The 25,895-nt window shown below is 34.1% G+C and overlaps 1 protein-coding gene across 2 annotated transcripts in view; it reads right to left on the bottom strand.

The window, feature by feature from the left end:
- Positions 1-25,895, bottom strand: part of LOC140434511 (peroxisomal acyl-coenzyme A oxidase 3-like) — a 129,498-nt gene that overhangs the window by 99,476 nt on the left and 4,127 nt on the right. Inside the window, exon 1 of one of the 2 annotated variants that reach the window (XM_072522834.1) lies at positions 19,379-19,643. The exons of the other annotated variant lie outside the window; for it this stretch is intronic. The gene's annotated coding sequence lies outside the window, so the exon portion shown is untranslated. Of the gene's footprint in view, positions 1-19,378; positions 19,644-25,895 lie in introns of those variants that run through there. 2 annotated transcript variants of the gene reach the window in all.

Below are 25,895 nucleotides of genomic sequence, written 5' to 3'. Positions count from 1 at the left end.
ACACAAGAAGACGATGTAAAAGTTGCACTGATAATAAAACACAAACACGTACAAAAACCATTTGCGAAGAATGTGACATTATTTTAATTGTTTTATATTTTTGAGTAATAAAGTAATAAAAATATATTAATATTTTTATGTAGGACTGTTGGTACACATACATACCATTACACAAGACTAATGGTACGTATATATACCACCACCCCCACTAACACCCTAACGTTTTTATTAACATGTTTTGTCAAAAAACGATATAATTGTGTATATAAAAATAAAAAACCACAAAAATATGTTTTTAAAACCCGTTAAAGAAAACCGCCTCGAAAGGATTAAGTAATTTTGTCTCGTCGTCCAATAGTTGTGAGTACAATTTTGCGGAATTTACTTCTCTCTTCAATAAAAATATGTTGTGTACCCACTCTCGATAAGACCTCACTTCTTCCAAAAGTAACGCTATTTTGTGATTATTTTTCTCTTAGACATGAGTGTTGATTTAGACCTATATGCTGAAGTAAATTGACGGTGATCTGCCCGGACGTTTTCGTTTTATAGTTTTGCCCGGACTGTGCGTAAATGGGTTGCAATTGACTTGACATGACAGGGATTTGACTGTAATCTGATCGTCTAGTGACTCTTAGTTTGAATCAACCTTTAGTTATAATGAAAAACTAGCGCACTAATGTTTTTAATAGTAACTTTCTTTTTACTACTTGGCAAATTTCACTTTGTCTCTGAGATGCGCAAATTAAGAACGGCTTGTGAGTGAGCGAAATAGCAAAAAGTGAAATTCATTTACCAAATTTTTTATATCAATACAGTACAATTTCTCTTCACCGGCAGACGAACTAATCGATCTGTAGATCCTGGGAGATCCCGAACCGAACTATAAACGATCGTTGATAGCTAGGCTTATTTTGTCGTTTTGATCAGTTTAGTTTATTTTTGTTACAATTTCAATAATGAGTATAAAACGCAAACGAATTGTGGTTTCGATGGATACACGTTTAAAAGTGCTAAAGGATTGATAATGGTGAATCCTAGGCAAAAATTTGTAGCGAATTTAATATTAGAAAAGCACTGTAAATGATTGGCAAAGAGATAGGCATTCGATTTATTGATTAGTTTTGCTCTAAAATGGAATCTGATAAAAATCTGAGTAGCCGTTACGAGAAAACCGATTTGCGAGGTCGTCGATGAAGCTTTCTCGATCTGGTTTTTTCATTAACGTCGATTCGGTACACCGATTGTCGGCCCAATTTTGATAGAAAAAGTTTTGGCTATCTACCATAAAATTAAGAATGTAGGCGAATATGTGTCAAGTTATGGTTGGCTTAATCGATGGAAGAAGTGACACGGAACTCATTTAGCACACATATAAATGGAGAAAATATATGCTGATACTTCTGGTGCAACATAATTTAAGACTGAGTTTGGTAAAATGGTTAAAATACAGGAATTATCCCTTGAAAAAGTTTATAAAATAGTTAAGACGGGGCTAAACATTAAAATGTTGCCAAAACCAACTTTTCTAGACAGTCATGAACAGTCTGCCTCTGACTTGAAAAATAACAAAGAACGTATTACGTTGGTCATTTATGTGAATGTAACGGAGACTCATAAAATGCCGTTTTTCTTGATGGACAAGACTGCTAAACCACGGGCGCTCAAAAACATAAATTCTTTCTACCTTCTGGTCTATTATCACTAACAAAAATCTGCGTGGATGAATTCAGACTTTTTTCAGTAGTGGTTTAATTTAGAGTTTGTTCCCAACAGTTCTAGTGTTAGATAATGCTGCAACACATCCTCATGGCTGCGATGTAGATGACATGAAATTAGATAATCACTAAGCTGCTCATTAATCTGGTGAGCTTAGTGCAACCGATGAACCAAGGAGTGATCGAAAGCTTAAAAAGACCATACAGGCATAAACTTGTTTCTAAAATTCTGCAGCATTTGTAGAGTGAAGACAAAGGTCTTTTAAAAGTCATCAAAAAGATGAATATCAAGTACGTTATCTATCTTGGCTAAAGCGTTTCAAGAAATGCCCTCTTCAATGTTTGTTAAATCTTGGAGAAAACTTTGGCCAGATGTTGAGAATCTAATTCTGATCTCGAATATTGCAGAGACTAAATAAGACGAAAACAAAACAATTCTACAATATCTGCAAAAGTTTTTGAGCAATGAAGCATTACAGCCATATGATGTGGAAATGTGGATGATAAGATGTGACGATCACCTTAAAAATGAATTTTAGAATGACGGCAATGACGGTAGATTTGGCAACCAAAAAACCAGGTAAAAATGAGGAAAGTAGTGACGGTGAGAAAACGGTTTCTCATGAAGGAGGAAGCGAAAAATGCAATGGAAATTTCATTACAATACATTGAGCAGTAACATGAGTAAAAAGCATTAGACATTTTTGTGGTGAGAAAATAGAGGGATATCGCACTCAGAAATTTGCTAAAGGTGTAAAAACAGAAGATCACAGAATTTTTTTAAAAATAATTCAACTTATTATATATGTATACAAAAATTTTTATACACATAAAGGGTGTTTTTTTAGATAGAGATGTAAGTTGGTAACACTTTTTTAACTGTCTGCCATTTTGGCAAGCAAATAATTCGATTAACCATGGAAGGTTTTTACCACGTTTGCTCTAACTGATAATATACATCCACAGATACGTCGTACAGTGCGTACAGAAGAAATTGTTGCTGCTCTAGAGCGTAGCATAAAAGTAGAACCGAATCAGTCTATCTGCCGTAGTAGCAGCTGGATACGTGTCCATCCACTTTATAGAAGATTTTGCGAAAGATCTTGCTTTGCGTGCTTATAAAATCCATCTCATGCAAGAATTGAAGGTATATCATCACCTAGCAAGGCGTAGATTCGGTGAGTGCGTGAGATTGCCGCTGATTTCGATTTTCATAAGCGAATTTGGTTTAGCGATGAAGCTCACTTTTGGTTGAATGGCTACGCCAACAAACAAAAACTGCCCTATTTGGAGTTAAGATAAACCTTAAATGTATGTTGAGAAACTATTACATCCAGAAAAACTGACTGTTTGGTATGCTTTATGGTCTGGTGGAATCATTGGACCGTACTTCTGCAAAAACGATGCTGACCAGAACGTTACAGCGAATGGTGACCGCTATAGAGCCATAATTAGTGCCATTTTCATTCTCCAACTGAACAACCATGATGTGCTTGAGTTGTCGTTTCAATAAGGCGGCACAACATGTCACACAGCTCTTGCCACCAATGAGTTATTAAAGGAAACGTTTTGGTAACCGCAAAGTTTTACGTTTCGGACTTTGAATTGGCCTCCAAGATCGTGCGATTTAACACTGCTAGACTATTTTATGTGAGGAAATGTGAAGCTACGCCGATAAGCATGAAACGATTGACCACTTGGAGGACAATATTCGCCGCGTTATTGCCGATATACGGCGAGAAGTATTGGAAAAAGTGATCGAAAATTGAATCTCCAGATTAGACTACGTCAAAGCCACCCATGGCGGTCAAATGCCAGAAATCATATTTATATTGTAATGCCAAAAGATCATCTTCAAAGTTCTATACCGCTGAAAAAAACCCTTTACATACATAGGCTATGTAATACTCTTTACAATAGTATTAACCTCAGACATATCTTTTCCATCCTAAAATCAAAACATACATATACATGTAAATATTCACATAATGAATATGTTATGTTATACATATTGTAAGTACAAGTCGGATTAACCGGCCAGACATGCAGTCCCGAGGTGACCGGTTAAGAGGAATTGTACTGTATTTATGTATTAAAAGGATACGGAAATATTTAAGAATATAATAAATAAACAATTTTAATTACATTTAGAATGTACACAGACAGTATTTGATGAATGTTGATTTCGAAATAAAAACAAATAATGCCTATTCACTAATTAAAAATGCAGTAAGAATTGACACAAATAATATCAGGTATATTTTAAGTCTACATGACATATCTACAATTGCTTCCGTAGTACAATATCAACAATAAAATACTGTTTTTAAATTATCGGAAATAAATTTACCGAGTTAAAGTCCTATACCAAAATAATTGATTTTTCACTTTGGTGAGCTAAAATATTTGTTTATAATCGACTGCTATGAATCGCTATCATCGAAATCAATATTTTTACTTTCAGAACTAATAATAAAATCATCGTCTGAATAGTCATTTTCAAGACTCATAATTCCTTGAACAAGGATAGGAATAGCAATAGTATCTATCGTTGGTTGCAAATCAAAAAGTTCTTTTTCAAATTTGAGTATATGTTGGTAGCGATTGTGCCAATCATTGTGGTGAAAAATTAATTTCACAAATTTTCAACACCTGATAATAAAAAAGTGGTGTTCTGACTTCCGACATATTGTTTAGGAGAAGCCTAATCAAGGTCAGGATTAACATCCGATTGATAAGATGTAACCTCAAAGTGTTGTAATCATGTTCTAGGATTCTATCAACTTCATATGTTTCAAAATTCAGTGTTTGGAAAAGTATTTAGTATTTATTTAAATATTTTGTTTTTATCTCTAATTATTTTCTTATTTAATTATATATTCTAATCACTTATTTCATTTAAAAAGCTATTTTCATATTTTTAATTTCTCACATTCAAACTGGCTAACGTTAGTATGTCGTCATATTCTGCGAAACCACTTGTCTAAATCCGCACACATTTTCGGGACGCAAACTATTAATTTTAACCCCTAAAGCACAAAACTCAGGAGTATAGAACTTCAGTGAAAACGCTCTATCGGGTTCTATTTTGCGCTAAGGCCTTCACCTCATTCCAAGACTTTCCTTGACCTCTTATCTCGTCCATGATGGATCTTCTCCAAGTTTGTACTGGGCGACCTCTTTTTCTTCTTCCTTGGGGATTCCACTCCAGGGCAATCTTTGCAAAACTGGAATTATTTTTTCTGAGTGTGTGACCAATCCTACATACAGACAAACAGGGAAGTACGCAGTAGTTAACACGAGCTGGAGATGTTCACATCTAGCGTCGAAGATGCCACTTCTCCACATTTAACGCATCTACAGCGGTCATGATCTTCTTACAGCATCGCGACGCCGAAACGTTGACCATAATCTGTCTTTCATCTTTCTGCCATATACCACATTCAAAAGGTAAGTGAGTTTTTCTGAATTAATAGCGATTTATGAGTTACGCCAAGTTTTTTCTTATTTTCAAGCATATATTTTATTTCCTTATTTATTATTTCAATTAATAAACCAGCTAATTTTTAATACGTCCTACTCTCAAGAGGTTTATACATTTTTATAATGGTGTACAAATCAATGTACGTTATCAATAACAACCACACTTCGTGGTGGAAATTTAAGTCTGCCGATATTTCTTGTAGTTGTCATGTCCACGTCAACATGAAAATCACCTGACTCGGAATCACGGTTTTCATAACCCTTCGTTAAGCCGCGTTTACACGATGACAATTGGCGAGACAATTGTCATTGGACAATTGTCATCACGTGGTTACGGATTGTCGGAGGCCAGTCCAGTTGAACGAAAATATGTTTATACGGGGCCAACTATTGCCATTGCAGTAGACAGCTAAAAAATGGCCGACTGCTCGTCATCTGTGGTGTCCGGTGAGGGAACTGGCAAAAAAACAAGACAGCACTACTGGCCTACACCGTTCACACTGCGCCAATTGTCGCGACAATTGAGATTTCGAGTAGTGCGGGGGCTCACTGAACGCAGCTCATTGTCCTCAGTCTACTCCCGGAGACAACTGAATTTTGGGCCAATTGTGAGGGCAGTTGGCAAGGCAATTGGCCTGAAGTATTTGGACGAAGACAATAATTTCATGCCAGTCACTTGTCTTCTGATAATGGTCTCGCCATTGTCATCGTGTAAACGCGGCTTTACTGCTATCAGGCCAAGCTTTTTGAATATGGAAGGAATGAATATACGTTTTGTCCATACAGATAATTGGTTGACTAGCCCTTCGCATTGTTTTCTTTCTTCTTCTCCTTCTAAATGTGCCTATCTTCTAGAGATGTTGTCGACCACATTGACCCATCTTATTCTATTCACAGCAGCTCGAAATAGATCAGTTGACGTTAGACCAGTCCATTTCCTAAGATTGTCCAGCCAGGATATACGTCTACGTCCAGGGCCTCTCTTATCTATCTAATCAAATTTATTCTAAATCTAATGTAATAAATATATCTATCAAAATAAATCTAATCTATTCTAAACAATAGAATATCCTCTACGTATATATGCCAATAAAGGAAGTTCTTGTTATAATAATACGATATCAAAAAACTTCTCTTCTAAAACCTACTCCTCTGAGAAAGGAAGTATTGGTTTAATATTTCTTACAATATCTAATCTGTTGATAATTATAATTATTGCCGACGGGATTTTTATGAAGAACACCCTCCTCTTCGGGATGTGACAATCTGAATAATTGAATAAATCATAAATATCTTTTAAAATTCGTAAACATTCACTCGATATTTTTATCTAGTGTGTTTTCAGTGATATTGTGATGTTTATTTTTAGTTTTTTATTTACCGTCTTCTGACACTTATGTATTTTAATTTATTTACAGTCTTGTAACACTAAAAACACAATTAATTTATAACATTTATTTACTTCACGCTAAAAATATATTTATGGAATAACTCTAATTGTAATTTCTCTATATATTGGTGCGCCTATGCTTCCAGAAATCTCTGGATAGTTCGACCGATTTCTACACTGTAGTTGAATTCTCACGTCAGGGCACGTGCACTCGAAATCGTCGAATTAAGTACATTTCATCATGGGCGTAGCAATGGCGGGCGTAACAATATACTCAAGTTAAAATTGGACAGAAAATACAACTAACAGAAATACAACATAAAATGCAAATGAGCAAGCCTTAAGACTTAAGAGAAATATAAAAATGTTAATAAGCACATACCTCTATTTATTATATAGGTACCTAAATCAATATATAATTCTCGTCTGAATTGACAGGATTATCATTACTACATTCGTCATTGATTGAAGAAATTGGCTCTATTATTTGTTCTATAACTGTAAAATTAAGGTACTTCTAAAGCAGCCAACCTTTGAGTAACCTCAAAAAGCAAAGTATGTCTTAAACGTTGGATCAGAAGAGATTCTTGAAATCGCCGATGACAAAATAAAAGTCAGTGAAAATTCTGTTTAACAAATACTTGTACGAATGGGCAATACCATCAACATGGTGCAACTCTGAAGTAATTGTGATCTTCAAAAAAGGTGACAATACAAATATCGAAAACTATAAAAAAAATATCTCTTTTATCCCACCTCTATAGAAACTATTTATGAAAATGTTCTCACATCATTTAACCAAAAAACTAGACTTCTACCAACCGGAAGAACTGGCTGGTTTTAGGAAAAGATTCAGTACAATCGACCACCCACTGTACGTGTACGAATACTAATCGAGAGATGTAACCGTTTCAAAAGTTTCAAATTATTTTCAAAGTTTCAAAAATTTATTAGTATAATTTCTAGTAAATATTTAATTTATTGTTGCTCACTCCACCTATCCGCCGAGTGCGGAATCATCTAAATTACCTCTCAAAGATCCAACTGTGGTTCATATTAGTTCCGATTTTGGCCTCAAAAATCTGAGCGCTGGTCTTCTTCTTGCAGTACCGTCTCCTATCGGAGGTTGGCTACCATCACAGCAATCTTTACTTTGTTGGCTGCAGCTCTGAGCAACTGTATTGAACTGCACCCACACCACCCTTAAATTTCGCAACCAGGAAATCCTCCTACGTCCCACATTTCTCTTTCCCGAGATTTTTCCTTGGATTATGAGTCTAAGCAGAGAGTACTTTTCTCCTCTCATTATGTGGCCCAGATATTCCAGTTTTTTCGTTTGTATGGTTTTTATGACTTCGCATTCCTTCCCCATCTTCAGCAGAACATCTTGATTTGTTACTCTTTCTGTGCATGGTATTTTCCACATTCTCCTGTAACACCACATGTCGAATGCCTCAATGTTTTTGATGTTTATCTTTTTCAGTGTCCAGGCTTCCATGCTGTACATCAGAACGGAGAAAACATAGCACATTAACATTCTCGTTCTTAAGTTTATATTTATGTCCCGGCTGCATAGGAACTTTTTCATTTTGACAAACGATTGTCTCGCTATCTCTATTCGCCTCTTGATTTCTCTTGTCTGGTCATTAGTATCAGTGAAGCAAACCCCTAAATATTTGTAGGACGTAACTCTTTCAACTGGCTGATTATTTATGGTTAAATTCACATTGGTGTATAGCTTCTTTGTTACAATCACGAATTTAGTCTTTTTGATGTTCAGTTTTAGACCATACTTTTTGGTATGGGTGTTTATGTTTTCCATCAAAAACTGTAAACTTGCTAGGTTATCTGTTACTATTAGCGTGTCATCAGCGTATCGTATATTGTTAATTAACTCTCCGTTAATGTTCATACCAATGTTTTGCTCTAGGAGCGCTTCCTGACATATTGTTTCGCTATATATATTGAATAATAGTGAAGAAAGCATACAAACCTGACGCACACCTCGACGAATCTCAATTTCTTCGGTTAACTCATTATCAACTTTGATTTTTGCTGTTTGTCCCCAGTACAACCTGGATATGATGTTAATGTCGCGACTGTCGATGTTTTTGCTTCTTAGGATTTCATACAGCTTTTGGTGTCTGACTTTATCGAAGGCCTTCTCAAAATCTATGAAACCTACGTAGAGGTCTTGGTTTACATCCAAACATCTTTGCATTAACACACTCAGACCAAACAAAGCTTCCCGTGTTGCCAGTCCACCTCTGAATCCAAACTGTGTGGCGCTTATGTCCTCTTCTAATTTATTAAATATTCTTTTGTGAATTATTTTTAAAAATAATTTTAGTGTGTGGCTCATCAATGCTATAGTTCTGTGGTCTGAACACTCTCTGGCGTTATTCGTCTTCGGGATTGTGACAAAAGTAGAGGAGAGCCATTTCTTTGGTATGATGCCTGTTGTATAAATTGTGTTAAAGAGGTTCACCATTATTTCAAGTGCGTCGTCGTCTATTAGTTTCAACAATTCTACAGGAATTTCATCTGGTCCTGCAGCTTTTACCCCCTTTTGTATTCCTTATAGCATATTCTACCTCGCTTTTTAGGATTTCAGGCCCTGTTGTGTCGTCTGTAGGTTCTGCCAATGCTATTTCTGGTCTTTCGTCTGCAAAAAGTTCTTCAATGTATTCTGTCCATCTTGCCAGTTTTTCACTTAAATCTGTAATTATTTTACCTTTTTTGTCCTTATGTGAGCGCTGGTCATCTTCCTGCAATTCTTCTCTTTTCTCTCTCTGAACGTCCAACCTACAGGACGAAATTGTTTTGAGTGGTCTCTTGACGAGGTAAGCCGAAAAATTCTTTTTTTTCTTTTATATTTCAAATAAATATTTATTTTAGACCCTTACCGGGAGTACTAATGGTTGCCAGAACTGTTTATTGGCCCGATGTTATCTTAATAGCTATGGATTTATGGTATGTGTTGTCAAGCCAGAATGTACAGTTGGCCGCCATTAATGACATCCTCAACAATTTGTAGGATAACCGTTATTTGGTATAAGTGCCTTTTGTGGAATATCCCGTTTGCTTAGCCGCCCAATCCTATTGAATACCTAGTTGGTAAAAATTATATCCTTTCTACAAGCCACACAATCGTTTGGATAATTCAGGATACAACAATTTTATACTTTTTTTTTATTGAACAGTGAGTATTATCTATGAACTAAATAACAGTGATTTGATTTATTATTGGTGTTTTAATGACAAAAATATCTATATAATATTTAAATATCTTCTATATAATAGAAGTTTTTTTTATGTGAACGCATTTCGAAATTTGGGATAAAGTATGATTTTATTTTGATATAAGTATTTCTCATTCATAATTTAATGCCGAGATCTAAAATGTTTATTTTCTTTCTATATAATTTTAATTTTAGTTTCGTATAAGGACTTCTCATTTGTAATATAATATATAAACAAATAATGTTATATTTCTTTTCCAAGATGATGTAATTCTCCTAGAATCTTTTAATAACTTTTTGTTCGTTACAAAATAATAAAGGTTAGCTTTGTTTTAAAATTTTCATTTTATTTCTCTGTCTGAGCTCGTTTTCTTACGAGAGTAAATCACGATTGACGCCGAATTCATTTTAATTTTAAAGATAATACAAACAGATTGTATATGAATTTTGAAAGAACCACACTCAATCTCTTCCCGACACGAGCAACGGGGCCTAGAATGTTTATGTAAGTAAATAGTTTGCCTATGTTACAATGTACCGAATACAACTTACCGCTACACTTGACTTATAGATTCTCAAAAAGCCTTCGATTCTATTCAAACCTGATCAGTTATAAGATCCCTAGAAAATGCAGGAATCATCCCTAGGTACATACGGCTAATAAAAAATATAAACAATTCCTCAATGCTTGTTGCAATAGATGAAAAAACCAAAATTAATAAACTAACAGTAAATCGGGGAGTTAAACAAGGAGATACTATATCGCTTAGATTATTCACGGTAGCACTCGAATATGGCTTTAATAAACTAGAGTGGCACATGAAAGGATCATACTTGAACCACCTGAGGTTTGCAGATGCCATAGTTCTGATGGCAAGAAATGTAGAAGATCTATCTGAAATGATAAAAGAATCTCCATAGATAATATCCTATTGGAAAAGTCAGCAAATACATATATCTAGGCCACATCAAATTTCTGAATTAAAGTAGGAAGGAAAAAACACAAATCAGAAATTACAAAACTTGTAATAATATACTTGTATTCTATCATAACAACTATCTCTCAAAACAACAAAAAAAGCTACCAAACGAACAAAGCTTAATATCTTCATTGAGAAAAGAATTAGGAACGAGGAAATCGAATCGAAGAAGAACAAGTTACATATAATGTAAAAGAAATAGGTAGGATGAAGTGGCAGTGGACAAGTACACAGAACAAAGGTGGACTAAGAAAATCACAGAATGGAGACTAAGCGCGACGAAAAGAATTGTAGGGCTCAAAATCGAGAAACGATATAAGAGAAATAGAAGGTAAACGTGAATATGAATCGCGTAAGATAGAAATCAATATAAGGAATGGAAGAGGTCTATGTCCAGAAATGGGTAGATACAGAATGAAGAAGAAGGAGATTTCTTCTATTATAATCGTGTTTCCAAAATTTTTCTTCCTCTACTGTAACATGTCTTATAGCTTTTTGCCAATTTCCAGGTGTAATTTTTGGTGTTGAGTCATTTAGTATCAAGTTTAAATGTGGTATTGCTTCTCGCGACATATTCCTTCATTTGAGCCTAAATTAGTTTGATGGGATTAAGTTATTGTTAGTTAAGTGATTAAAGCTTAAAAGCAAGTAAAGCAGCGGAATCTCTTAATGACACAATCTAGAAGAACAAACACCTAAGACAAGACACAAAAACAAGAATATATAAAGCAGCAATTAGATCTATATTAACATACACGGCGGAGACAAGACCTGACACATCTAAAACGAGACGACTACTAGAAACAACAGAGATGAAAATACTCCGACGAATATCAGGGAAAGTCTGTTGGATAGGGAGAGAAGCGAAAACATAAGATGAGCATTCAATATAGAAGACATAAATGGATGGGTGACAAAACGAAAACAGGAGTGGGACAAACACATTAGTAGAATGGCAGATAATAGGATAGTACGAATAGCACGAGATAAGTCACCAAATGGACGAAAAAGTATTTGCAAGCCAAGAAAAAGATAATGCGATAATTTAAACAATTTAGCAGGCTAATATTGAAGAAGAAACAGGCTTTAAAACCTACATACAAGAAGGAAGAAGAAGATGAAGAAGAAGAATTTTGCAATTGATAATGTGGTAATCGCAACACCGTAACTCCACGTTCTTTTGCTACTTCATCTACAGCATATTTCTTAAATTTTGGTATAATCAATTTCTTCGCGGTTATTTAGTCGGATGTCAAATAACCGTCCTTGGCCGTTCTAGTAGTGCCTAAAGCACGACCGTTCTGTGTTAAAAATCAATTTATTAGAAGTAAATATAGGCGTGGCAGAGATTGATGCCTTAATAAAAAATATTAATGAAGAGCATGGTTTAAGCTTTTAACCCCGAATTCATATTCCCCTCGTACAAAGATTGGCCATGTCTCTAATAACATCTTTATCAACGTCTATTTTGCCTTGCAATTCTTAGAAGGCACAGATTAAAGCAGAATTCTGAATTTGGTTTCGAAAATTAGTTTACGGATTTTATTATCAGATATTCGCGTCTATACGAAGCCATGTTAGAGTTGCTTCCTAAGACAGAAAAGATTTATTTTCACGTTTAGAGCGACTGCCAAAGCCGTTGTGATGAGGCCTATTAGGCCGAAATACGTATAAGCGGATGCGCAGGCGCCCTGTACGTGAAATCAAATCTTAACTGTCTTTTTCTTTTTATTCCGATATACTCTGTACGAAACCAATTCGCTAAGAATTTTGCTTAGTTGAGGAGATATGTTGTGGAATGCAATTTTTAGAAGGCAAAGATTAAAGCAGAATTCTGAATTTGGTTTAGTTTACGGATTTTGTTGAAATTTTTTGCGACATTACCTTTGAGTGCATTTAGTGCTGAATGCATTCTCTACTTGGAGGAGACATAAAATTTGGCTACGGTCAACTATGGCTGAAGAGAGACTTGGTTGGCTTGACACTGATGAATATTCATTATGATAATTCATATGGATCTCGATAAAGTCATCGATCACATTTTGTACCAAATAAATACTACTTTTTTATTTTTTTATCTATTATCAATATGTTATTATAAATTAATTAGATAAAATATGAAATGATTTAATTTTTGTATGTAAAATTTAAAAAAATTAAATATGAATGCTTGTGTACTGCCTACATTTTTACGTATATTTCAAATGTATGAATATATTTGTGGATGATGCAATATCTTGGTTTTCTTCGAGAAATAATCACGAACTCACAAATTTTTTGTCGGTATCTACTACATGAAATACAAAAAAATGGAGCACTGTGAAAGCCTGTAAAAAGAACCACACCGGACCTGTTGATGATCCATAAAGTTAATGAATATTTAACGAATGACAATATCACATTTCTTCAGTATTGATTTGATAATGGAAATGAAAAACTTTTTAATAATACAATTTTTCCATTGTTGGTTAGTACATCCGCCCTATCACGATTATCAATTCAATCTATAATAGTTAAAAATATTTGAAGAAAATACACAACATTACCAATTCAATTTAGTTGAATAAATTAGAAGTAAATATACACCGTTACGACAACCATATTTTACACAAGGGTTATAGTAAAGCGACAGTTTAGAAAACATAGCAACAAGTATTTAATCCGGTCACTCCTACTGATATTTAGTAAAAAAGTTTATAATAATCTCGTCTCTTTGACGAGGGACAATTAATAATATAAGTACGGTGATAATTAGCCGATAATGCCGTTAATTAACCGATATATATTTCGATTACGACTAAACTATGGAGTATATAAAAAATGTTTCAATCAAAACTGATATAAATCAAAGACGTCTACGATTTAAAATTATTTTCGATTATAGAGGGTCAGTCAGAACAACGGAATGAACCAAACTCTTTTTTTTAAATATGAATAAATTATACAAAGTTATTAATTTTCGAAATATTTACACTTTTCTTAAGAAAAATTGTAACACTTAAAGGGCTGCGGATTACGTTTCCTAGGCAATAAAAATGTAAATGGTATGCCAAAAATTTTCTAGTGTAGTGTTATTTTTAAATAGGTAATTTAATATCCTTGAAATTCAGCTATACAACAAGTATACAGTGTGATGACTATTTTCAAATGCAAAATTTTCTAATATTTTTTTAATGGAGCACTCTGTATATTAGTATTGTATTTTTGTAGAAAATAGCACAACCTTTCTTTTGGTTTCAGGTTTTACATACCTATAATCTATTTCTAATGAGTGTAGAGTAATAAAATCTCATGAAGTATTCAAAAGCGCTACAGGGTAATCCGTCAATAATCCGTCAATAAATTCCGTCCGCATTGCAAAATTCTGTCGTTTCATAAAGAGCAGGTAGGTATCACCCTGTTTTAAGGGATTAGTCCATTGTTATCGACAGATAAACACTGAGCCAGAGGCGCGCTAGTGGGTTAATTGACAAAAGAATATGCATTCTTAAAAATCATATTAAAGGAAATAAAAATGTAATACAGCAGAACAGTGTTATTAAAAAAATATAAAATGTAACAATAAAATATATACGAACCGAAATCGGGAAATACTCACAAACACACACGAATGAACTTTACATATTGAAACACTTGTGGGGAGTTTAAATCAATTTATTCACAAAAACTACAAAAACTTTACTGGATACGTTATTACAATTCTATATCACTATAGTCTTCATCCGAAGAACTGTCATCATCCCCTGGTGTTATAATTATAGGGTCAACCACCTGATCGACCAAGTTGTCCAGTTCCCACATTTTATCTTCCTCTTTTAAAACATGCTGGATTGCTTTTTGCCAGTTTTCTGATGTGATTTCCATAATGGCTTGATCAAACAATACCTTGACATCTTTCATTTTAAATGTGGTATTGTGCCTTGCAACATATCCTTTAACTTGTGCCCATATAAGTTCTATGGGATTTAATTCGCAATGATATGGCGGTAGGCGTAGCACAGTTACTTTATACTTTTCTGCTACATCTTCTACGGCATATTTTATGAAGCGAGATTTATGTTGTTTTACTACGGCTAGTAGTTCCTTCTTTATTGAATTCGTCTCAAACTGAATACCTTTATTTGACAGCCAGTTAATAATTTCTTGCTTTCTCCAAGCTGAAGTTGGTACCTTCTCTATGCGCCTTGAATGGTAGCTTGCATTATCCATAACCACGACCGAATCAGCTGGAAGAAATTTTAACATTTCCCCGAAGTAGTCTTCGAAGACATCCGAATTCATGTCCTCATGATAATCTCCCGTCCGACACGACTCAAAGCTTAACAAACCTTCTTTTAAAAATCCTTCTTCGCTTCCAATGTGAGCAATTATAAGCCTCTTCCCTTTTACTTGCCACATTTTTTGGACTATATAACCTTCGTTTATCCACGTCTCATCAAGATAAAAAATTTTCTTGTGCTCTCTGCGGTACTGTTTTATAGTTCTCAAATATTTTCGTCTCCAGCAAATGATTTCATCACTTTCCAGTAATAGTGCCTTTCGATTGTGCTTTTCCCAGGAAAAATTCATACTTTTTAAAGTTTTCCATAAAAGTTTTCTGGATATCAAAGGAATATCGTTATCTTGGCTTATCTCCATTAGTATTTTGTCAAGGGTGGGTATTTCCTTTTTAAAATAAAACGAATGAACTTTTCTTCGAATGTCACGTTTGGTGTCTTCACCTAAGATTTTTATTGGTCTTCCTGATTTTCTCTTGCATGGACTTAACTGGCCTGATATCTTTCTTTCTCGCAATAATTTAAAAATCGTGGACTGTCCAATTCCAGTCATTCGGGCACATCGCTCAACACTTTCTTGCACAGACAAACTAGGGTGATCGTGTTTTATGCAATCATATACATTTAAAATTATAACTTTTTAACTAACAGATAGCGGAGAATTTTTTACACCTCTTTTCTTTGGAGTAAATGTCGCCATTTTATAACTTTTTCACTATTTCTATATCACAATATTACTGTACGTTTAATTGGTGTAGTAACAATTACTAACTCGAACGTCGAATGTCGAATGATAATAATAAAATAAAAGAGGGATTATAATGAAAGTGTAAGTAAAACCTCATTACGCGTTATTAGTCTTCATGTTGAGTTATTTTAGTTCTTAGTAATATTAGGAGGTGCGTCATACCCTTATCAGTTTCTTCTAATGCTTTTATTCGTTCAGTAAGGAAGTGAATTTGTTTTTATAAATAAAAATGTAATTAGCTTTAATGACCATATAATGGAATACGAGTTTGAAGAATAAGTTAATCGAAAAATTAAATAAAATTGGTTATCACAAAATATCCAAAATATGATATTTTGAGGTACATCAATTTTTGACGACGAAGTTGACATCCGTCCATTTGCCTACGCCCATGACGACACCGAAATTCAGGCAAATTTTATGACACTTCATGATTTATTACTCTACACTCATTTGAAACCAATTATAGCATGTTTCGCTTTGTAGATGTTTAGCGCAGAACTATAGATTTTATGTTTCGGCAGATTTATTATTAATAAGTTTTGTGTTCCTACTGAAAGATAACAAACAAAAATTATAAAAATATAATTTTATAAACATAAATCCAAATATCAAAATTAAAAAAAAAACACGTATGCTAGTAAAAATTAGTGGAATTCATCACTCACAAACCTCATAATGTTGCAAAATAATACACTGACCGTCAAAAAAAGTGGCCACCCTAAAAATTTCTGAAAATAAAAATTCATTGGAAGTTTTATGCACCGTTTCCATGATGTTCCATGATATTTGCAGACGAAAAGTCAGGAAGAGATAATTCCAGATCACGGCTTTATAAACCCGGAATACAATGTACTAGCAGAATAATACAGGAAAGTAATTTCTTGATGATTCGCATGAGGATTTTTACGACAGTTATTGTGACTCTAAGATGCAGTTTACTTATTATTTTGTATTAAATACGTAAAACAATGTAGGAATTTTTATTTTGTTCTATTTTACTATACTTGCTAATTTTATATTCTACCAAATAAAGATGAGTAGTAGTATGTATATGGTATTTTTTGAAGCAAAGTTAGAATGGTGAATTTGTCAAAATCGCATCGACGCAATTATTTAATCCTGTATTCTGTTTACAACAGTTATGAATAAGGATAGTGACGACAGTAAATGTAACTGTCGATATTATGATCTACAATATCGTTAACCTTCGAGCTATGTAGAATATAATGGTTTTCCTTATTAGAAAAAAAGGAAAATTAAGTTATTTCGTCGTAAATAGGTACTATTATAATAATTGATAAAAAATTGAGGAATTTGTACTATTGTTCTAGTTTGGTGCTACTAATTGTATATCCCATTACTTAAATAAGTAGGTATAGAGCAGTGGCGGCTGGTGTGGTAAAATTTTGAGTAGGCCAAGCCAGCAAATTACATATAGCTATGTGTAATCAGTGGCGGATCCAGAGGGAGGGTTAACGGGGTCATGACCCCCCCCTTAAAAATATTTTAAAACCCACTTATCCTATTGGTGGTATGACTAAAAGTGACCTTGCATCAGAGAAAATTAATCACCCTCAAGATCCATGAGCTCTCCAAAAAAATTTCTGTAGCCGCCAGTGTGTGTAATACATATTTTTTTGTGTGAGAGTGGGAATCTTCTAAAGACCGTACCAGATGAATCGTACCTGGCGTGTGTTGGATTCAGAGTAAACGGAGTACATCTGAACGCAGTTCCCCCTGGGTGCCTTGCCTTCGGATACATCCGTGTTACAATGCCTACCAACTAAACTTCAGTTCTTCTAGATAATGACGATTCCAATAGTGAAACAACAATGTCCAAATACTCACTATCAACATTACTATTACTGCAACCTGGTAAAGCGTCAGAAAAACTCATTTTTATGTATCACTTATAAAACGATCTCACTATTACAAGAAAAATTTTAAAAAATCAACCTCAATCGGCCAAACAACTAGTGCAATAATAACAGATAACAGTGAAAATTGAACTAATGCTCGGCGACAATGTTGCCATATATAAGTTGGATACAATCAGGCGACATAGAAATCATGCAAATGTGATTTCTTTTTCGAATTTTACGAATTTTTTAAAATTTATTTGGGCAACCGTGCACTTGTTTGCAATTGTGTTGTTTGTTTAAAAATATATTACAATTACAGATTATGTTACATATTTTTTATCATAATTTAAAACAAAAATTTATATTACAATTCGATAATTACGTTACAAGTGACAACGATATAGCATAAGCACGACAATATAAATCGTTGTCCGCCAAGCTGCTTAACTTCAAACGCTTTTTGTACGGGGATCTTATGTGAGCTGGGTCGGCCAGTTCCGATCGGGCCTATTAATGATATTTAAAATGCCTGAATACGATTCGATACTTTCTGTGGTAATATAAACATAGTTGCTTTAACGGACGCTAATGTATTGAGTGATTTAGTACATTGAAAAGTTATTTACATGCAGTAACATAATTTTTGAATATATGTTTTTCAATGTTAAAGCTCTTAAAATTATTGGGTAGGCCCGGGCTATCCTGCCTACCCCCAAAAGCCGCCACTGGTATAGAGTGCTTCAAATATTGAAGAAATTTACTATTATCCTTATCAGGATATAATACTCGATGCACACATTTAAGCTCTAAACAAAACATTGAAATGAAGGTCTGATATAAATTCATGTTTTTTAGTTGCCACCTTTTTATTTGATCGAAAGCTCGTTTGAAGTATTAATACTCTACTGATAGGATATCCGTAATGAGAAGTACCTAAAGTCTAAATTACGCAGAATAATAAATCACCAATAAGGATCCGAAGCATATCCAAAATTCCAATTAAAATTTCCATAGAATAAATTATAAAATATAAATTTTTCGAGTTGGACACCTAAATGTTAATAATAAAGTATTATTATTAATACATAATTTGCGGTTTGTTCTCATGGAATATTGTACTTAATATATTATATAAAGATTTGTTACCATTAGGCCAAATACTTGACTAAAGCTTTATTCATTTCTTGTTTATTATTATCTTTATGTATAAAAATATATCTTTATTTTTACAAACCATGACTTACACACGATACTTTACTACACGATAAAAATAGACAATTTTTATTGTGTAGTAAAAACTACAATAAAAACTAATAAAAAATAAGCATGTGACAAAAATGCTCCTTTATTGCAAAATTGTGATAGTGTGGTATTTTTTTTAAATTACTGAATTCCACATGTTTTGAATAAAATACTTCCGGCGTCCAATTATTTATTTGCGATATTTTACATAATTTTACTCACAATAATGTGTAGCTAAAAATAACCATAAAATGAGAACCAAATAAATTCTACTACATTTAGATAGAATGAATGAATTAGAAATCATCTTTATTTTTAGCCTAAATCAGCTTTGCATTCCGATAGATAACAAACAAACTGTGATTCTCCTCAGTTTACCATCCCTCCCTCCAAAACCAAGTGCACAATAAAATACCAGACCAGACAGACTCACCTGATTTTTCCTTCGCATGAATCACAAATACCACGTGTTGAAACGAGCTGTTACAAAATGTAACTTGTTGCCTTTTAAATTCACAAAAAAAATCACAACACGTTACTTCCCCGAAATGACCAATTAGGATATTTAGCGAGTAGGTATGACACACTACACAACGCACTATTAGTTACCTACTGAATAAAAACCAGATAAAAACTAGTGTAGTGATTATTTGTACGAAACACGAAACGCAACGGGATAGAGTGACATAATGGAACCATGCATTGAGCTTGCGGCTTGCCGGCTTTCAGTCGGCGAAGAGAGGTTATTTAACGTTGCCGCAGGGCCGGCTTTGAACCGTTCTTTTTACTATTGGAATATAACGAAAATGACTCATGGAAAAACCGAATAATCTAGTATTCTCATGTTGTGCAGTATTGACTGTTGTTGAAAAGCTAAATTCCTTAATTCGGTCACGTCTCGAAATAATATTACAAAATGAAATAATGCCTACTCAGTTTGTTTTAAAAAAGTCGCTGCCATTTCCTTCCTGCTATACTTTTATGTCATGTATACATACGAGTATCTAGTCGTTTAGAACCAGCTGCAGACTGTGGTTCCGACCACAAAATGTTACAAGCAGAATTTCGCATTAAGTTACACAGTAAAACAATTAAAAATAAAAGACAAAAATTGTTTCCAAAACAACCGGAAAAGTTTAGAGAAGCATTAGCAGAAGTACCAGTGACTCGGAGACCCTGACAAAACGTGGGAATACACAAAGAAATGGATCACTGAAGTCATCAACAATACTAATCCCAAAGACAAAACAGCTAGGAAAAAACATTGGATAACTGAAGACTCTCAATCTTGTAGAAGAAAGACGAAACGGTACATCAAATTCAAAACAAAAAAGAAATAGAGATACGCACCATAAATACAACTATAAAACACTTGTGCAGAAGGGACAAAAATAGTTATATTAAAAACATATGTGTACAACTAGCGGAACATGCTGACCGCCAAGAAGCTAGAGAACTTTTCTTAAAAGTCAAGTATCTAGCGAGAGAATTCAAACCGCAGACACAGATCATCAAAGATAATAGTGGAAATACCATAACAAACCCAGAGGGCATCGCAGAGGTGTGGAAACAATATTGCGAAATACTATTCTCTAACAACGACCCAGACAATAATACAGACAAAAGAAGTTATGAAAAAGAACCTCCAATATTGAAATCAGAAATTGAGGCGGCAATGAAAAAGCTAAAATTCAGAAAAGCAGGAAAAGATGAAATAACAGCTGAAACACTCAAAGAAATGGGATAATTAGGGACGGAAGTAATGCTTAGAATTTGCAATGAAATCTGTAATACCGGAAAATGGCCAAATGACTGGGGTAAACTCACGTTTATTCACATATATAAAAAAAGGTTAACCGACAGATTGCAGTAATTACCGTACAGTAGCATTGATATCACACGCGAGCACAGTACTTCTAACCATCATCAATGAAAGACTAAAATCAATTCTCTTACCATAAATTCCATAAGATCAATGCGAATTCGTCTAAGGTAGAGGAACAAGAGTACATATTCTTAATATTCGTCAAATTATCGACGAATATAGAAACATATTTATGCTGTGTTGACTACTCCAAGGCCTTCGATGTCGTAAAATGGGATAAAATGTGGCATATACTTAGAGAAATGGGTACGCCAGAACATCTAATCAATTTATTATAAAAACTATATGTAAATAATACTGCTAATGTAAGAGTTAATAATGTGATTTCGAAAACCTTCAAATTAAAATCTGGAGTTCGACAGGGATACATAATATCCCCTATTCTATTCAATATATATAGTGAACATATTATGCGTCAAGTTTTTGATGAATGGCAAGGTGGAGCAACGATAGGAGGAAGAAAATTAAAAAACCTACGTTATGCTGATGACACTGTTATATTGGCGTTATCACCAGAAGAACTTAAACAAATTATGAATAGGCTAGGCACGGTGAGTACGGAATATGGTTTGAAAATAAATATGCAGAAAACCAAAGTGATGATCATCGATAGAATCAGAAACAAACAGGCAGAGATAAGAATCATGGCAAGTTATGAAATGGTCAGGCAATTTAATTACATAGGCTCCGTTATTACTAATAGTGGAGGATGCGAAGACGAGATCCGTCGAAGCATTACAATGGCCAGATCGGCAACAGCCAAACTCACAAAAATTTGGAAGGACACTGACATCACAAAAAACACAAAATTACGCCTTGTTCGAGCATTGATATTTCCTATCGCCACCTATGCTTCATAAACTTGGACAATAAAAAAAGCCGATTCAAAGCGTATAATGGCATTTGAAATGTGTGTCTACCGTAGAATGTTGCACATACCCATGCCCATCGCACAAATAACTCAATTCTAGCAGAACTTAACATAAAAACTAGACTCATCACAACTATCAACCAAAATATACTAAGATATTTGAGATAGAGACAAAGATTCTGAGGCATGCAGCGAATGATAGTTGAAAGTAATTTAGCGGGTAAAAGATCCAGAGAAAGATCTCCAGTACGATGGTAGGACCAAATAAAGGAGATGACTGGTTACTCATTCTCCGAAGCAAAACAACTCCCACAGGAGAGAGATAATTTTACAGAAATAGTCAAACAAATTACATGACGCCACTACATCCTTACGTAGGACAAAATATTGAGGAGGAGGAGTCGTTTAAAATCAACATGGAATACACATTCCATGTGCATATATTGAAAGGCTTAGTCCGGCTTGTATGATACATATCTATTAATATTTTCATCGGTGAGAAATCATACACTATTTATAATGCTCGTTAAAAGCAAAAAAGCATCCAATTATGTAGAAATCTGGCCGTAATACATGCGTTACAAAACGATCTAATTAATTAGAGATACAGAAAACATATAAAGAAATCAAAGGATGGAAAAGGGAAGTATTTTTGAAGTATGTAAAAGATTTTAATTCCTAGCTGATCGCAGATATACTCTATCTGCTGCTTCAACTCCAGTAAAAAATGGTCGTGTTCCGACGTAGATTTCTCTCTAACGACGTAGATTCTTCCGTAAGTTCCTTCGAAGATGATAAAATCTTTTACACATTTCAAAAATACTTCCCCTTTCCATTCTTTGATTTTTGATTTGTATACTGTCTTGTTGTTTAACTACAACAAAAGTATATGCAGGAACCAATAATAACCAATGTAATACGAAACTTAACAAGAAAAATATTTCCTTTTTTCACTAGTGTTTTACAAGTCTGGACACTTACAAAGGTAAACATTGATAAAATAAAAGTCCAAATAGCATTGGAAAGAAAAATTTTGCATTGAAATGTTAAAGCTTGAAAAAGAATGAATTAATTAGAAAACTATCCAAACTGAGATACGTTATAGAGCAAGTAGTAAAATTTAAATAAAAATTTAGAGAAGATGCCGTTCAAAATGATGATAGATGAAATATTCACATAATATACTGTCGATTATGGAAATATAAGGCAGAAAGAGATAAACTTTAAATGAGATGAAGCGATCTTAAGAAACAAGCCAAAACAAGACGGGTGATAACTGTATAGAGGTTAGTGACAGAGGTTAGTAGCGACAAAGGGAAGGTTTATATCCAAAAATAATTAATAACTTTACCGAATATTGGCCTTATCGCAATATTTACACACGGACATAACAATGATAAGCGCTAGGCGAACTACAAGAAGGCGTATTAGGCGTATTAGTCAACGGAATACGTCTAAACAACATTAGATATGCCGACGACGCAGTAGTTTTGGCAGATAATCTGGACGGTTTGCAAAGAATAATGTCGCGTATATCAGATATAACTAGAGAACACGGACTTGATCTTAATACGAAGAAAACAAAGTACATGGTAATCAGTAAGCGCGAAATATTAAATACACAGCTTTTGGTTAACCAACATCCAATTGACAGAGTGGACAGCTACACATACCTTGGTACCAACATTAACAGCCAATGGGATCACTCCAGTGAAATAAAACAACGCATAGGAAAAGCGAGATCGGCGTTCATAATGATGAAGTCTCTTTTCAGAAGTCACGATTTACCACTTGCTACCAAAATCTCTCTCATTAGATGCTATGTATTTTCTACGTTATTATACGGAGTAGAGGCCTGGACACTTTCCGAAGCTTCTTTAAGAAAACTCGAGGCATTCGAGATGTGGTGTTACAGACGTATTTTAAGAATTTCATGGGTGGATCGTGTGACTAATGTTGAGGTCCTACGTAGAATAGGCAAGTAATGCGATATTATTAACACCATCAAAGAGCGCAAACTAGAATATCTTGGCCATGTTATGAGGAATGAACAGAGATACGGCTTGTTGCAACTCATTCTTCAGGGCAAGGTATTTGGAAAGAGAGGACCAGGGAGAAGAAGAATATCTTGGCTTCAAAACCTGAGAAAGTGGTTTAATACATCGACAACCGGACTATTCAGAATAGCAGCAAACAAAGTTAGGATAGCCATGTTGATCGCCAACATCCGGAACGGATAGGCATCGTAAGAAGAAGAAGATAACAATGATATGTTTCATGTTTCCTTTTTTTAAAAAATATATATTAAGTGCACAGTCTTCCACTCCAATGACCTACATCTCTTGACCGAAGGTTTACATCAGCTCTGTTATTCTGTTGCAAAGATAAGAGCTCCTGCCATTAGTAATTCTATAGGAATATTTTTAGGACTTGAGGCTCAGCCTTCTTTTATTCTGAATGGTCCGATTTTAGCTTTCTCTATACTTATATTTGCATTACTATAATGCTACTTCGTTAATAGGTGATTAATATTTGGATGTGTACGCCGGTCTGTTTTCGATTACCAGATAATTATAACATGGTTCTGAAGCTCTTGTCTGCTATTTGGTTGTGTATTTGCTAACAAAGATAACAGATGATGTTCACAATGTTTTTTCCATTGTGGCAAAGGAATTAGATCAGAAACGACGTATTCAGATGGACAGATAAGTTATATTCAACATCAACCAAAAATGGAAAAACACGAATATAAGGAAAAATACTAAGATGAACCTCATACGAATACTTGTTTACAAATCAGTATTCAGTTATGTCTCCTAAACTTGGATCACTAGAACAGATAGGGAAAAAATGGGCGCATATAAGATATAATGATTGAGAAGACGCAGAAAATGCTTCGAATTCCTGGGACAGCCGATAGGACAAACGTATCAGCCTTTAAGGTGGTCAACAACCCAAAGCGTCTCTTTAGCTTTGTACAAGGATATTAACTTTCCTTGCTCATATAATCAGAGTCAACAATATAGAGAGGCTAATGGTGTGTGAAAAACCGGAGGGAAAGAGAAGTAGGAGGCGATCATCAACCAAATGAACACTATTCCAGTAGACAGGAAGATAAAGTCACAGCGTAAAAAGAGCAATAAGACTCATGGAGGAACATCCTACAAATTGAATTCACAAATATTATCGAAGATATATGTACTACATGAATTTTCTTCTCTAGGATGTGAGGTTGTTTAATTAATTTTTTAATTCGTAGACACTTCTCATATTTTTAAAGGCATCAAAATTCTAATACATGCACCTTGTATTCTACAGTCGATTCTGAATTTTCAAATATTAGGATAAAATATTTTAAGCCTCCTCTGATAACCCCAAATTTGCACGTGTTTATTTAAGTCACGTGCTTTATATACAATGCAGGACGTATCGGCATCTTCCTTCTACTCATCTGCTTCTCCGTTTCCCGTTAAACCAGGAAATCTTCTCCACAGTGTTGCCAACTTCCACATTTATTCAACTTTAAATAATTGTAGGAAAAATCGCCATAGTACAGGGGATTATTATTCGTTCGCCGTCAATTCCTAAGCAAGAATTTTTATGATTTTCACGAAAAGAATGAAGTTTAAATACCTTATGAATCACACGTAGAGGTGTATTTAAGTCAATAATATTAACAAAAAAAGTTGCTAATTTTTAATATATTCAAAGTAACTACTTGTAAGTAATAGGACTAAAAAATCTATTGTAAAATGTAACTCAATCCAAGTAAAGAAATTTAAATAAAAAGATGCAAGAATACAAATCATTAATACAAAAACTGATACACTTAAGTGTTGTTTCATTCATGCAAGAGCTCAAACAACACAGCCTAATGAAATCATTTGTGAAAATAAAGTCACCTGACGAACGGTAGTGCTCTAATTGTTTTTCTTCTCGTTGAGTTTGTTGTGTTTTAATGTTAGTAATCCAGTTGTTGCTAAAATTAGTATTATATTGAAAAAAATCAAGACCAAGAAAATCTACGAAAAATTGGATATCCACAAATTAAAAGCTGAAAACATATGTCGAAAAACAAAAGAGCAGATTAATTATAACTTACTACAAATCAAAGGAAATAACGATAATATAGACAAACGATGGAACACAATTCAACAAGCCATTTTATCTACAACCAGAGAAAATTTATAACCG

This window comes from Diabrotica undecimpunctata, chromosome 2 (genome assembly GCF_040954645.1).
Source record: "Diabrotica undecimpunctata isolate CICGRU chromosome 2, icDiaUnde3, whole genome shotgun sequence".
Taxonomy (NCBI): Eukaryota; Metazoa; Arthropoda; class Insecta; order Coleoptera; family Chrysomelidae; genus Diabrotica; species Diabrotica undecimpunctata.
Note: the sequence above shows the minus strand (reverse complement) of the source record. Positions and strands in the feature narration are given on the sequence as shown.